At 38.8% G+C, this 14,172-nt stretch overlaps 1 pseudogene; it reads left to right on the top strand.

Annotated features, from left to right (window-relative positions):
• The first annotated feature begins 11,233 nt into the window (after window positions 1-11,233).
• On the top strand, window positions 11,234-11,909 carry LOC110285201 (glutathione S-transferase kappa 1 pseudogene; annotated as a pseudogene).
• The last annotated feature ends 2,263 nt before the right edge of the window (window positions 11,910-14,172 follow it).

The raw sequence follows: 14,172 nt of genomic DNA on the forward strand, positions 1-14,172 counted from the left end.
CTGCACCCCAGCCCTGAAGTTCTATCTGGAGACTGCTCACTATTTACAGATGAATTAATTTACCAAGCCAAACCTGTGCTAAGGGTGTGTGTGCAGCTGCTCCAGACACTGGAAGCCAGTTATTATTTTTTTTCCATTCCCTTTTCCTGCTTTGTTATGCTACTGTGTAACTTTTTCTTCTCTAACAGACTCCGGAACAAAGGCATTGAAATGAAGAGGAGTCTAAAGAGACCTCTGTTCTCACGAAGAGATATGGAACAGAGAACCACAAATCTGCCTAACATGGATACCAGCAAATCCATCCGTATTCCAGCAGATCAGGGTGCTGTTAGGGAGAGATGCCCTTTTTCTACACTCGGTCTCCCAAGCTTAAAAGAAAAAAAAAATTCCACCAAACTCATGTTATATCAGAATCTTCAAATTGTCTTTGTACTTTTTGGTGGGAACAGAAAACGATGTGGGACTTTTCAGTCAGAGTTCCTTGTCACTCTCAGACCCTCATAGAGTATTACACCGAAGTTATCTGTGAAAACTCATTTAAAGCGAAAGTAATGTCTGATTGGGGAAGTGCGTGCACTTGTGAATCATTACTCTAAGCAGTGTCGAAGGAAAGAATGTAAATATCACCTCCTAAGAGTTTAAATTCTGAATGTTTTCATCTGGGAACTTGGAAAGGACAAATTTGAACTGTAGCATTTTCATTTTGAATACAATGCGTCTCTGTGTTGAAGCTCCAGCACAAGATATGGAAGGAACAAGATAACATTCTTAGGATGCTCTGGTTATAAGAATTAGTGATAACTTCTTTGTAGTGAAATTGCCACCTCCCCTGCATTTGGACTTAGCTAGGGGAGGAACAGGGACCTGGGAAGTGTGTTTCTCTTTTTGCCTTGACTGAGCTTCTCAATTTGTAAATACAGAGAGGAATACAGCTTTGGTCACAGGCCTTGAAAGATAAGGCTGGAAATTCGCCTCAGGCAATGTACCCCAAGATGTTATTCCTCTTTTCCAGACCTTCATTGATATGGATAATATGATCCCCATATAGGGTCCAACTCAGTTTGGGATATTCCAGTAAGTAGTTACACACATGGAAATTATGGTTAACCTTTTATGCATCTTAACAGGGAAGAATAGAAAACTTTTTCTTATGAAACAGATGGGAAATATCTTCATCTTCCTGGGACATATCAGTCCTGTTTGAAAGTGTTCTATATTAATTAAAATAAACAATAGACAACAGGTATATGAATTCTCATTTTAATGGAATTGTATATGTAAAAAATGGGAGGCAAGCCAGATCCATGACATTGACTGTTTTTTCTTGATTCAGCTATCCTGGAATAGCCTGCTTCTCTCTCTCTCTCTCCCACCCCCCTTGTTTTTTGAAAAAAAAAAAAAAGAATTGTTTTCTCTTTCATAGATATTTTTTGAGTTAAATGTGTAATTTCTCAACAGCTGTTACATAACACAGAGTGGTGCTCAGGCCAATTCCCAAACAGCTGTGTTTTGCAGAGTCACAGTTGTTTGTGGATTCAAAACTGGTTCATTTGATGTCTAGAAGGAAAAAAACAGAGGCTGCACAACATACTTGACATACCACCTTATTCTCTGAATGGGCACATCATTCATTGGATTTTCTTGGATAATTATGTAATAATGTGCTCTTCAAACAAAGCATTATGCATGTAGCTAAAGGAAACTTTCGAGACAGTTACTATGCCTGCCCATTTAATTTCCCAACCAGTTCACCAGTCCTTCTTCAAATTTTCTTTGTTGGCTGAGCTGATCTTTTCTTACCTGAAACCACAAGCCTGACAGATGTATTTCTGAGGCTTAGTTTTTTAGAAAAGTTTGTTTCCGGGAATGGTTACACAAGTAAAAAACTGTTTCTTTCCTCTTTCCCTTACAGATGAAAAACTAGCTTTTGGTAAGATGATGGGTACCAAGTATGCCTACTTTCAGACTGAAGTCGGAGTTGGGTATTTCCATCATATGCCAGAGCTAGTCATTTAACATGGGGACCTCAGTAAAGAATCTTTCATCATTTTCTTTCCTGTGACAAGCTAAATTATATATATATATATACACACATGCACACATACACACACAGAAGATAAAAAAAGATATTAAGATGATAGTTACATGATTGCCACCAACTTTTCCCATGGCTGTCTTGCTTTTAGATTTATTTTTCGGTTAAAAACAATATGTGCAAGTGTGAGAGGAAGGTATATGCTCATGAATATAGGCAGAGAGTGTCAGAGCTCTTGGTGGTTGTAGGTCATCTGACATGGAAGCTACACATAGAGATCGTACCCTTTTGCCAGAGGAGTGTGCACTATTAGCCAATGAGCCATCTCTTTAGCCTGTGAAGTATGTTCTTACACCAGTACAGTCAGAGACTACAACATCTGCTGTTGCTAAAACCACTCTCATCAAACTGCACTTCTGCCCATGGCTCCATTAGTGCCTGACAAGATAAAATCTCTTCCTTACAGGAGTAGCCGAGCATCTTACTCATATAAATAATTCAAATTAAAATAAGATTAAGTAACAAAAATTAACTTCTAGTCAAAATGAAATTTTCTGCAACAGGCAAAATAGTTGCATCCCCTAAAGCACACATGCTGAACTTTCACGGGCAGTGGCAAGGAGTGAGGACATGGGGTCTTTGGGATGAAGAGGGTGGTGAAGGGGAAGCCCATTTGTGGTACTAGAGAGTGACCCCATAACATCCTGCACACCAGACAAGCACTCTACCAGTGACACACAGTTCCAGCCTCTTCTGCCAGTTTCTTTTATGTGAAGATCCAAGTTGAAGTCTGGAGTCTGCTACCACCTGACAATGCTGAACTCTAATGGAGGACTTCTGGCCTCCATATCTTTGAGAAAGAGTTTTTTCTTGTTTATAGGTTTTAGAATTTTGTTGCAGTAGCCCAGAAAGACTAGGATGACTTTTTTTTTCTTTTTCAGGATGTCTGATTTTAAGATCCTGGATGGCTAACTGGAACTCAGAGTTTCGCTCTGGATGGTTCATGGGTCCCACGTGCCACCTCTTGAGCCCCTGCTGGCTTCAGCACGGTTAAGTTAACCCTGTGGTGTATCTACCTCTACATTGCAAGACTATAATTTTGTCCAATATAATATAACTCTTGGTCATATGGAGGGTTTAGGCTTAAATAAATTGTAAAAAAAATAGCCCTTGCTTGTGCTTCATGAAGAAGCTGATGGTAAAAAGCACATATTAAACAAACTTTACGAATTTGTGGGATAATTTCTGGTCACTCAACTATTCTCTATTTTACCATATTTCACTGCCTGTGATTTCTCTGGCTCCTCACATATTTTATCACCGCTTTCCTTTTTGTTTCTTGTGACTAAGTTATTTTATGGCACATAAGTCTAGTATCTGATACAACCTGGGCACTTACAGGATAGTAAGGTCTCTAAAATTAACTGTGGATTAAAGACTTTATAACATAATTATTTAAGCTTAAGAAGTTCTTGGTAAATCTGTGGCCTAAGGCCATCTCCTGTCCTGGAACTTGGCTGGCATGGGCTTAAAAATGACTTTGCCCTCACGATACTCGGTGACTTATCTGTACTTTCCACTTTGTTTCATAATAGTAGAGAGAAAAATAAAATAAAAACACTAGACGCACTGAGCAGGTCACCTGCTCGGGGATACTTTATTTGTAGCTGCCCCATGATTCCTACATTTAGGTAATGCGTAAAAGACCCTAAAACATGGTCATCATTTTACTAGAAATAATTCTCCTTCTCCACTTTTGCACTCATAACTTAAGTACCATTGGCTCAGCCATTGGAGTGGAATAGTGAGTCTTTCACTGGGCAAGGCACAGAAGTCCAGGAAACAGAGCATTGAATCAGAATTGAAGTTTCAAGAAATGATTAGGAATGGGGGTCTTTCCCTCCTTTATGATTTGCCAAACCCTTAGCAGTTAAATGTGCCATTTACAGAACGTTTAAAATCCACGAGAATACAGCTCAACAAGGAGCTATAAGAGGGAAAAAGAAGATAGCCACCACTTGCACCTGGAAACATGTCAGAGCATCACAATGTGCTAGGTCCTCACTCGGGATCACAAACCATTTTCTATTCTTTCAACTTACCTGTACTCTAACCTCAAATTCATCCAATTATTTAATCCCTGATTATTTGAACTTGTCATCAATGAAATAAATATCCAAATATTTGCTTCAGGGAATTACAGGGTATAGGTTACTTTGTTGGTTAATTTTATTACAGGAACATTGTTTTATTTTTTGTTTGTTTTCATAGAGAACTCTGTCCTCAAACTCACAAATGGACAATAAGTTATTCTGCAAAAAAAAAAAAAAAAAAAAAAAATGGAAGCATAGCGCACACAGTTTGTGTTTCTGTCAAGTAACGTTTCCCAGGCCGAGCACTGAGAACTCACAAAGTCAGAGCACTGACTTTTGTTCTGTGGTATTTGCCAGGAGACAACAATATGACTGGAGAAACAAAATGCCAATCTGCTCAGATTCTAGGTCCACATACTCTCACTTTAAAATGTTACTATATGAAAACAATCAAATACATGTATGTTAGGAACATCTATCACAATTCTCGTTTGTTTGTTTGTTTGTTTGTTGTATGATTATTCTCATGTTCTACTGCTTGAAAAGAGAATCCCAGGTTCAAGTTCTTCCGGCTTCACACTTCCTAATAGAGGAACTCTTACAAAAAGGTGCAGGCTAAATGACCATTCAGGATTTTTTCTACTTATCATATCTCTTCTTTTTTTATTGGTTATTTTATTTATTTACATCTTAAATGACTTCCTTCCCAGTCTTCACTCCATAACCCGGCCATCCAATTTCCCCTCCCCTTTGCCTCTAAGAGGGTGCTCCTCCAGCCAGCCACCCCCCTGCACCTCACTGCCCTATCATCTCCCTACATTGGGGCACCAGGCCTCCACAGGACCAAGGGCCTCTTGTGCCATTGATGCCAGAACCCATCCATGTATATTCTTTGGTTGATGGTTTAGTCCCTGGGAGCTCTGGGGGGGCGGGAGGGGGGAGGAGTGTGTGTGGAGAGTTGATATTGTTGTTCTTCCTATGGGGTTGCTATCTGCTTCGGCTCCTTCAGTCCTTCCCCTAACTCTTCCATTGGGGTCCCTGGGCTCAGTCAGATGTTTGGCTGTGACTGTCTGTATCTCTATTAGTCAGGTGCTAGCAGAGCCTCTCAGGGGACAGCTATACAAGGGTCATGTCAGCAAGTGCTTCTTAACATCAGCAAGGGTGGGAATTCGCTGTCTGCAGACCAGATGGATCCCTAGGTGGGGCAGTCTTTGGATGGATTTTCTTTGAGTCTCTGCTCCATTTTTTTGTCTCTGCATTTTCTTTAGACACGAACAGTTCTGGGTTAAAAAATTTTGAAATGGGTAGGTAGCCTCTTTCCTCAACTGGGGGCAGTGTCTATCTACTGGAGGTGGTCTCTATAGGTTGTATCTGCCCTTTGTTGTGTATTTCAGCTAACATAATCCCTGTTGAGTCCTGAGAACCTCTCACTTCCCTGGCATCTATCAAACTCGGGGCTGAAATCCACCAAGTAGAAACAAAAAGAACTATATAAAGAATCAACAAAACTAGAAGCTGGTTCTTTGAGACGATCAGCAAGATAGACAAACCGTTAACCAGACTAACTAACACCGACAGTATCCAAGTTTACAAAAACAGGAATGAAAAAGGAGACATAACAACAGAAACTGAGGAAATTCAAAAAATCAGCAGATCCTACTACAAAAGCCTATACTCAACAAAACTGGAAAATCTAGATGAAATGGATAATTTTCTAGACAGATATCGTGCACCAAAGTTAAATCAGGATCAGATAAACAATCTAAACATTCCCATAACCCCTAAGGAAATAGAAGCAGTCATTAAAAGTCTCCCAACCAAAACATCCCCAGGACCAGATGGTTTTAGTGCAGAATTATATTAGATCTTCAAAGAAGACCTAATACCAATACTTCTCAAACTATTCCACAAAATAGAAACAGAAGGAACACTATCTAGTTCATTCAATGAAGACACAGTTAGGCTGATACCTAAACCACATAAAGACCTAACAAAGAAAGAAAATTTCAGACCAGTTTCCCTTATAAATATTGATGCAAAAATACTCAATAAAATTCTTGCAAACCAAATCCAAGAACACATCAAAATGATCATTCACCATAATAAAGTAGGCTTCATCCCAGAGGTGCAGGGATGGTTCAATATACAGAAATCCATCAATATAATCCACTATCTAAACAAACTCAAAGAAAAAAACCACGTGATCATCTCATTAGATGTTGAAAAAGCCTTTGACAAAATATAACACTCCTTCATGTTAAAAGTCTTGGAAAGATCAGGAATTCAAGGCACATACCCAAACAATTGAAGCAATTTACAGCAAATTAGTAGCCAGAATCGAATTAAATGGAGGGAAACTTGAAGCAACCCCACTAAAAACCATCCACAAGACAAGCCTGCCCACTCTCTCCCTATTTATTCAATATAGTACTTGAAGTTCTAGCTTAGAACCATTAGACAACAGAAGGAGGTCAAAGGGATACGAATTGGAAAGGAAGAAGTCAAGGTATCACTATTTGTGGATGATATGATAGTATACACAAGCAACCCCAAAAAGTCCACCAGAGAACTCCTACAGCTGATAAACAACTCAGCAAAGTGGCTGGATAAAAAAACTCAAACAAATCAGCAGCCTTCCTCTACGTAAAAGATAAAGGGACTGAGAAAGAAATTAGGGAAATACACCTTCATAATAGTCATAAAATATAAAATATCTTGGTTTGACAATAACCACTCAGGGTATTTAGTATCATTTTAAAATGATGCTCTGCCCAAGACTGCAATGTTTTATCATATTCCCACCAGGTACATTCTGATTTAGTGTAATTGTGTTGGATATGTTCATCAGAGATAGCTGAATTTATATCACCCGTTTTTTTTTTTTTTTTTTTTTGGTTTTTTGAGACAGGGTTTTTCTGTGTAGCCCTGGCTGTCCTAGCACTCACTTTGTAGACCAGGCTGGCCTCGAACTCAGAAATCCGCCTGCCTCTGCCTCCCAAGTGCTGGGATTAAAGGCGTACGCCACCACGCCCGTATATCACCCGTTTTAAAGTGTCATTTTGTGACTGAAGCAGTATAGGGAAAAACATTAATCTTAAATCCAGAATTTTCTCAAAGTAATTGACTTGCAAACCTGCGGTAAGTTTATTTTTAATATTCTGTTTTAACTCATTTTTACTAAGATTATTATCATTATCCTCACTGTTATTATATTAATATTATTTTTATCATTTTGCCTGATTTAACATGTGTGTATTAATGTGAATATACATATTTTAGAGTGATTTTTAATTTATAATTATGGCATTAATATATAGAGATCAATGTCTGTCTACTGGTAGTCCCTGTACCTGTTTTGTGTTTGTTTGTGTTTGTTTTTAAAGAATCTGTTTTTGAAGATCCTTATATTAGTTAAGCCTGAAATATAGACATTTAAATGTTCATTCTAGAATTTGTGACTGAAGACAAATGAACAGGAAGGTAAAAAGTCATTTTCAAACTAAATTATTGTTGCCTGCATGGAGGGTTACAGAAAGCAGCAGGTGAACGACTGACCTTAGCCGGTATCATTTCATTGAGAGTATAAATTAGATTCCTCGGTGCCTTTCAGTATATTTGAGGCAATTGCTTATAGGTATGCTATCAGTTTTGAAGGTGAGACAATTTGAGCAGTTATTGGTTATTGTGTGTACTACAGAAGTAAACAGATGACCCAAAGAATTAGGAGCAGTAGCAGCTATGGACAGATACTCCCGATTTCATCAAGCTTTCACTCGCCTTGTGGAACTCAAATGAGAAATCAGTGCTTTTCTTTAAAAAAAGGTATTTCCTCAGTGCCTATTATAGTAAGACTTAAGTCGTTATTGAGTAGTTAATGGAGCGTTTTTGATAAGAGAAAGCAGAATTATCTTCAGGACTATGAACATGTATTGTTTGTATTTCCATGTTCCAGCATGTGCATACTAATATACTCAATTTTATTAAAGAAGTTTCTATAAATTTTGTAAAAATAAATGACACAGAAATGAATCACAAAATTATTAAAAGAAATACAGATGTCTATAGATATATATTTTATTTGGCAAAGAAGCTTGAAGGGGAACAAAAGAGAAAAAGTTTTCTGGATGAGAAAGGACTTTAGGTTGCAATTTAGTTTTGTCCTAAAAGTAAATGATTGTTTCAAAGTGGAAACAGCAGATAAGGACAAAACTAGAAGGTTAACATATGTCATATGAAGATTTGTAAAAGTTAAACCCGAAAGAAAGATGGTCTGGATTGACTGAGTTGGATGTAATGAAAGGTTATTCAAAATTCCTAAGGCCAAAATTCAACACACTGATGTAGAACTGAAGCCCAACTCTGTTTACAACAAGGCTCTTAAAGCACTGATCCTATCTTAGCAATGTTTGCAGAAAGAAAAGTTCCTTGAAGAACTAGGATTTAGTGTTTCATCTCTTCACCAAATGGACATTTAAGCCACAGCGATTGGCTTTTATCCAGGTGCAAGGGCTGTATGATTTCCCACTGGCTAAAGCTGCCAGCTCCTTACCAGTAAGGAGCTTTCTATTAGAAAAAAAAAATATTTCTACTTGGGCATTTCTTAAGGTTAAATAGTAATCATTAAACTTATTTTAGTAAATAAATATTTATTATATTTTTACTGACAAATTTTTAGTATATTACATCCTGATCACAACTTTCTCCTTCCATTTCCTCCTAAACCTTCATACCCTCCCACCCCTCCACCCCGCAATTCCATGCATTTTCTTTCCCTTTCTTTTAGAAAACAAACAGGCAAATAAAAAAATAAAAAAGATATAAGAACACAAGAAACACACAGACACACAAACACACACAGACACACAGTCACACACATACGCGGAAAACCCATAAAAATACAAAATCAGAAACCAGAATAGTAGTAGGGGGGGAAAGCCCCCAAAAATGATATGAGAGAAAATTATCTCCAAATGTACTATCAAGGTAATTTTTTAAAATAATACTTTTTTAATTAGGTATTTTCTTCATTTACATTTCCAGTGCTATCCCAAAAGTCTCCCATACCCCCCCCCCCACTCCCCCACCCACCCACTCCCACTTCTTGGCCCTGGTGTTCCCCTGTACTGAGGCATATAAAGTTTGCATGACCAATGGGCCTCTCTTTCCACTGATGGCCGACTAGACCATCTTCTGCTACATATGCAGCTAGAGACACGAGCTCTGGGGGGTACTGGTTAATTCATATTGTTGTTCCATCTATAGGGTTGCAGATCCCTTTTAGCTCCTTGGGTATTTTCTCTAGCTCCTCCACTGGGGGTCCTGTGGCCATCTAGACGTGGGGCCTGTCCTGAAGTCTGGTTTGTATATACCTTGAGACTCCATTGTAGAAAATTAATTTTTCTTTTGCAGGCAGTTGTGAATTGGTGATGGCTTCTTGATAGAGATGAGAGCTCAGGTCCACTGCCCCTCTAAGCACTGGGACCCCCATCTTGCTTGAACCTCTATAGGCCCCCTGCACATGTTGCCACAGTCTCTGTGAGTGCATATGTACACCAGTCCTGTTGTGTCTGGAAGACGGTTTCCTTGGCAGCAATCATTTCTGGCTTAAACAGTCTATCTGCCTTCTCTTCTATAGAATTCTTTAACTCCCGAGGGAAGGGGTTTAATGAAGACATTTCATTTAGGACTGAATGCTCCAAAATGTTCTCACTGTCTGGAAGTTGTCCAATAGTGAGTCTCTATATAAGTCTAATCTACTTCTAGACAAAGCTGCTCTAGAGGAATGAGTAAATCCTGATTTATGGCTATAGCAAAATGAACAGACAAATATTGAGCTCTGATTTAAAAATCTACCTTGTAATTCTATGAATTGGTGGTTAAATAATCAAATATTGCATACTTTTTAAAGTCACCAATAAATAAATGTTTGTTTCCTAAGCCAAACACAGTTGGATTGGTTTTTTCTAAATCTAAGATCCACCCCTTTTAGAAAAAAAATTATTTATGTTCGTATAATTACAGAGTATGCTAGGAAAATTGAGCAAGGTACTGTTGAAAACTCTCTGTTAAAAGAAAATATTACTTAAATAAGGATAACACTTATTTTTATTATTGAAAAAGTGATAATTAAAAATTCAGAATTGTTCTAGGATATTTCTGTAGTGGGCTCCTGGGAAGATGGACAAACAACACCTCAACCAAAAAAAAAACCAAACAGACAATAAAACAACACCCCCAATAAACAACAAAGCTAAACGAATAAATACTAAAACCAGGTGATTTTGCAATTAGAAAAGAAAATTAGGCCAAAGCTTCCTCTTGAACCCCATGCAAAGAACACTAGTACGTGCTTGTAAGAAACTTCTGTGCTGTGACTCTTCAGTAGGTAGAACCTTCCATCTGTATTTATCACTCTGAACTCATGCTGATGTCTGAGGATATGACCAAGTAGACTTTGGAAAATCTGGGCCATCCTCATCTTCAGTTACAGCTAAGGACCCCAAGTAACAAAACTCAAAGCCCTCTGCTAAAATGTCTACTTATTATCTCTCCTTTATGGGTTTAAAATCCTGTCAGATTTGGAAATGTAAAAACTGTTTGAGATACTGGGAATTTCATTGGGACATTTCCCATATAATGATGGTCTTGATTACAGTGAAACTCAAACAAAGATTGCATGATATCCTCTAACTAACCATGTTTTTATACTAACTGCTTACTTACTAGGTCTTTTACTTTACCTGGTAAAGTCTTCATGTTTAAGACAATTCAAATGTCAATATGCTCACAGGACAATTTTCTCATTATTTAGCATAATTTTGATAAAAATACTGGTTTAAATTGATGAAGACATATCTTACTTTACCCCAAAGGAAGTCTATTTGAGGGAAAGAGGGTTACCTCTACTTTAAGTTCAAATTCCCAGGGTACCAAAACAGTAAAACTTCTTCCTACCAAAAAAAAAATTAGCTGAATTAAATTAATTGAATTAATATACTGGTATTGGTATTGAACATGTTACTATATAGTATACTGGGCTTGCTCCTGATCCTGAAGCTCTTCAGCAGCCCACGACTTCACGTTCGCTGTCTCTCTCCACTGTAGAATGGGGCGGGTGCCGAGCATCCTGGAACTGTTGTATGATGGTGCTGTCCCTATACTCCTGGCTGGGCTTTGAGGTCCTATGCAGATACCAACACCTCTGGAATACAAGCTGCAGTTGCGGCCTGCTGTAATCATTGGGATCGTGAAAGACAGTGGAAACCAACCACCAGCTCTGGTTCCCCGAATAGGCCAGTGCATATTCAAAGAGATTCCTCTCCTGAAGCAGCTCTTTCAGGTTCTCATCAGCATACTCAAGAATTTCTTTGGTGAGAATGTTAAGAAGGGAAGTGTAAATGTCACGTGTTTCCTCGCCGCTGTGAGCGTGGAGCAACCAGAGATGCTGGGGAAGGTGTCCAGAGGGCTATGGATGCATGTTTGGTCTCGAGAATCACGGAGTCCCAGAACATTCTGGCTGCAGTAGAGAAGGCCGGGATATCCACAGCGCAAGCCCAACACTTTCTGGAGAAGATCTCCGCAGAGCAGGTAAAGAACAAACTCAGGGAGACCGCTGAGACAGCCTGCAAATATGGAGCCTTTGGGCTGCCCACATGGTTGCCCATGTGGATGGTAAAACCTACACGTCCTCATGTGGATCTGACCATATAGAGTTGCTAGCTTACCTCCTGGGAGAGAAATGGATGGGTCCTGTGCCCCCAACCCTGAATGCCAGACTTTAAGACTGCCTTAGAAAGTAATCTTTGATTTCTCCGTCTGATGTGGCCCTGGGAGCTGGAGCAAGATCACCTTTAGCTGTGGCTACTTTTACTTCTGTGCCTAACAAGTGCCTTTTGGAAAGCCTTAAGTTCTGTGTTCCCATAAAATGAACCTGATGCCACTAGAAAAAAAGAATACTATACATAGAGTATACTGAAGTTTCAGGGAAGCCTGCGACACACTTAGACCACGGGGTATCTGTGGCAGCTTTGACTCAATTGACTCTTTGGCTCTTTAAATTTCTTTCTTTCTTTCTTTCTTTCTTTCTTTCTTTCTTTCTTTCTTTCTTTCTTTCTTTCTTTCTTTCTTTCTTTCTTTCTTCTTTCTTTCTTTTTTTAAGAAGGAGTTTCCTGTTTTTGCAAAAATATTTATTTATTTATTTATTTATTTATTTATTTATTTAATATGATTACATTGTAGCTGTCTTCAGACAGACCAGAAGAGGGCATTGGATCCCATTACAGATGGTTGTGAGCTACCATGTGGTTGCTGGGATTTGAACTTAAGACCTCTGGAAGAGCAGTCAGTGCTCTTAACCACTGAGTCCTAGATTTACTATCCAGCCTCATCTCTTTAAATCTCAATCATATAAAACCAATACACTTCCAATGACAACACCAGTGACATTTGTTTTTAAAGAACCAGTGTTTCCTGGTTAAATATGATTTTAATTGTCAATCATTTCCTTTATGACTGCACTTCTGTCTCCTCAACTTTAGACCTTAAGAAGTCTATTGCTTACTGAGCGGCATACAATATTTGGCCTCCAAATGCACAAAAGATGATATTTGGCCAACAGAGAGAAATGTGGACTAGATTCCTGAAAACCACACCTACATTAAAGATTCTACAGGGCCACCCAAACACTTAGAACTTCACTAATTGCAGAGTTGGAATGTTACAGATCCAAAGATGAATTATCTTGTTCTGCCTTTGGTTTTTAAATAGCCATTCACTCCCACCCCTGTATCTATATCAGATACAGTCTTTCAGGATGATCTTAGAAGATCAGTAGCTTCCACCAGCCCAAAAACTAAGAATGCCATAAGCAAGAATAACATCAAAAATTCACAGCAGAAATTTCTGTTTGGTGAATCCTACCTATGTGGTATCCCCACCAAGATATCTAAAAAGTGCCTTAACTTATGAGTTCAGTTCTGTAACTATAAGTACACGAAGGTTGGTATTCTCATTGGAATTTGTTATTAGGGTAATCTGAATCTGTGTTCTTAGGCCAGGAGCAGGCATATTTCACTCAATAGAAGTTTTTGTGTTCCACTGCAGGTGAGCATTATGCGTCTTATTTGCTAATATCTAAATATTTGTGTTCAAATACAGGTGAGCTTTTTATCTATCCCTTAGAACAAAAGACTCTTCACCAGCGAGGCTTCTTGAAAATCTTGCAGTTCCAGTTGCAGCATAAATGCATATTTGTTTTATTGCAAAAGTAAAATACAATAGATATTTGTGAAAGCTATTAGCTAAAAAAAAAAACAATCTCTATTTGCATTTGCTTACTTAAATTCGTTCCCACGTTTGAAATTTTTTCAGACCTAGCTAGATCTGTGACCACAGTTCCAATGGTCTTCCAGATTGTGGTTTTACACATTAGCAACTTGTTGAGTTCCTAAGCATGAAGTCACATCTAGTCTTGTAGCTGCACTTGCAAGCTTGTGGGCTACATATTTGTTTTATGTGTTTTATGCACCCACTCACACGTTACAGACATTTACCCGAAGAGCCCAGATTTCAGGTTTGTAAGCATCAGAAAAGTCCGAGGAGTCACTGAATTAGTGTAGAGCATCCGGATCAGCGAGCAAATGAGGGACAGCAGATTCTCATCTGCTAGGCCTGGTTTAAGCTCAGGTAGAAGGTTTCCTCTGAAGCACCTTGGGGCATTGGAACCCCTAGGCAGCTGTCAGACCACTGAAATAGCTCTTGGCCCATTTCAGCCTGGTACAGCCACTGCTGGGGGTGATGCACCTTCACACCAGCTGGAAATCTTCCCAATACAAAACTGCTAAGTTAGAATCTCTGGGGTAGGGCACACTCACCTGCAGAGTAGCAAGTGTTCCTTGGGAATCTGGTTGAGAGCTACTGCAAGGCCACACTGCCAGGGACCTCTGTTCCTTATTCTAGTCTGTTTTCCCTTAACACCTCTCTTTTAACTTAACACTGTCATGTGCTTGACAATCCTTCCCTCAGGTCTTTCTTTCTTATTGACTT

The sequence above is a fragment of the Mus caroli genome, unplaced genomic scaffold (assembly GCF_978045245.1).
Source record: "Mus caroli unplaced genomic scaffold, Mus_caroli_1 scaffold_20, whole genome shotgun sequence".
Taxonomy (NCBI): domain Eukaryota; kingdom Metazoa; phylum Chordata; class Mammalia; order Rodentia; family Muridae; genus Mus; species Mus caroli.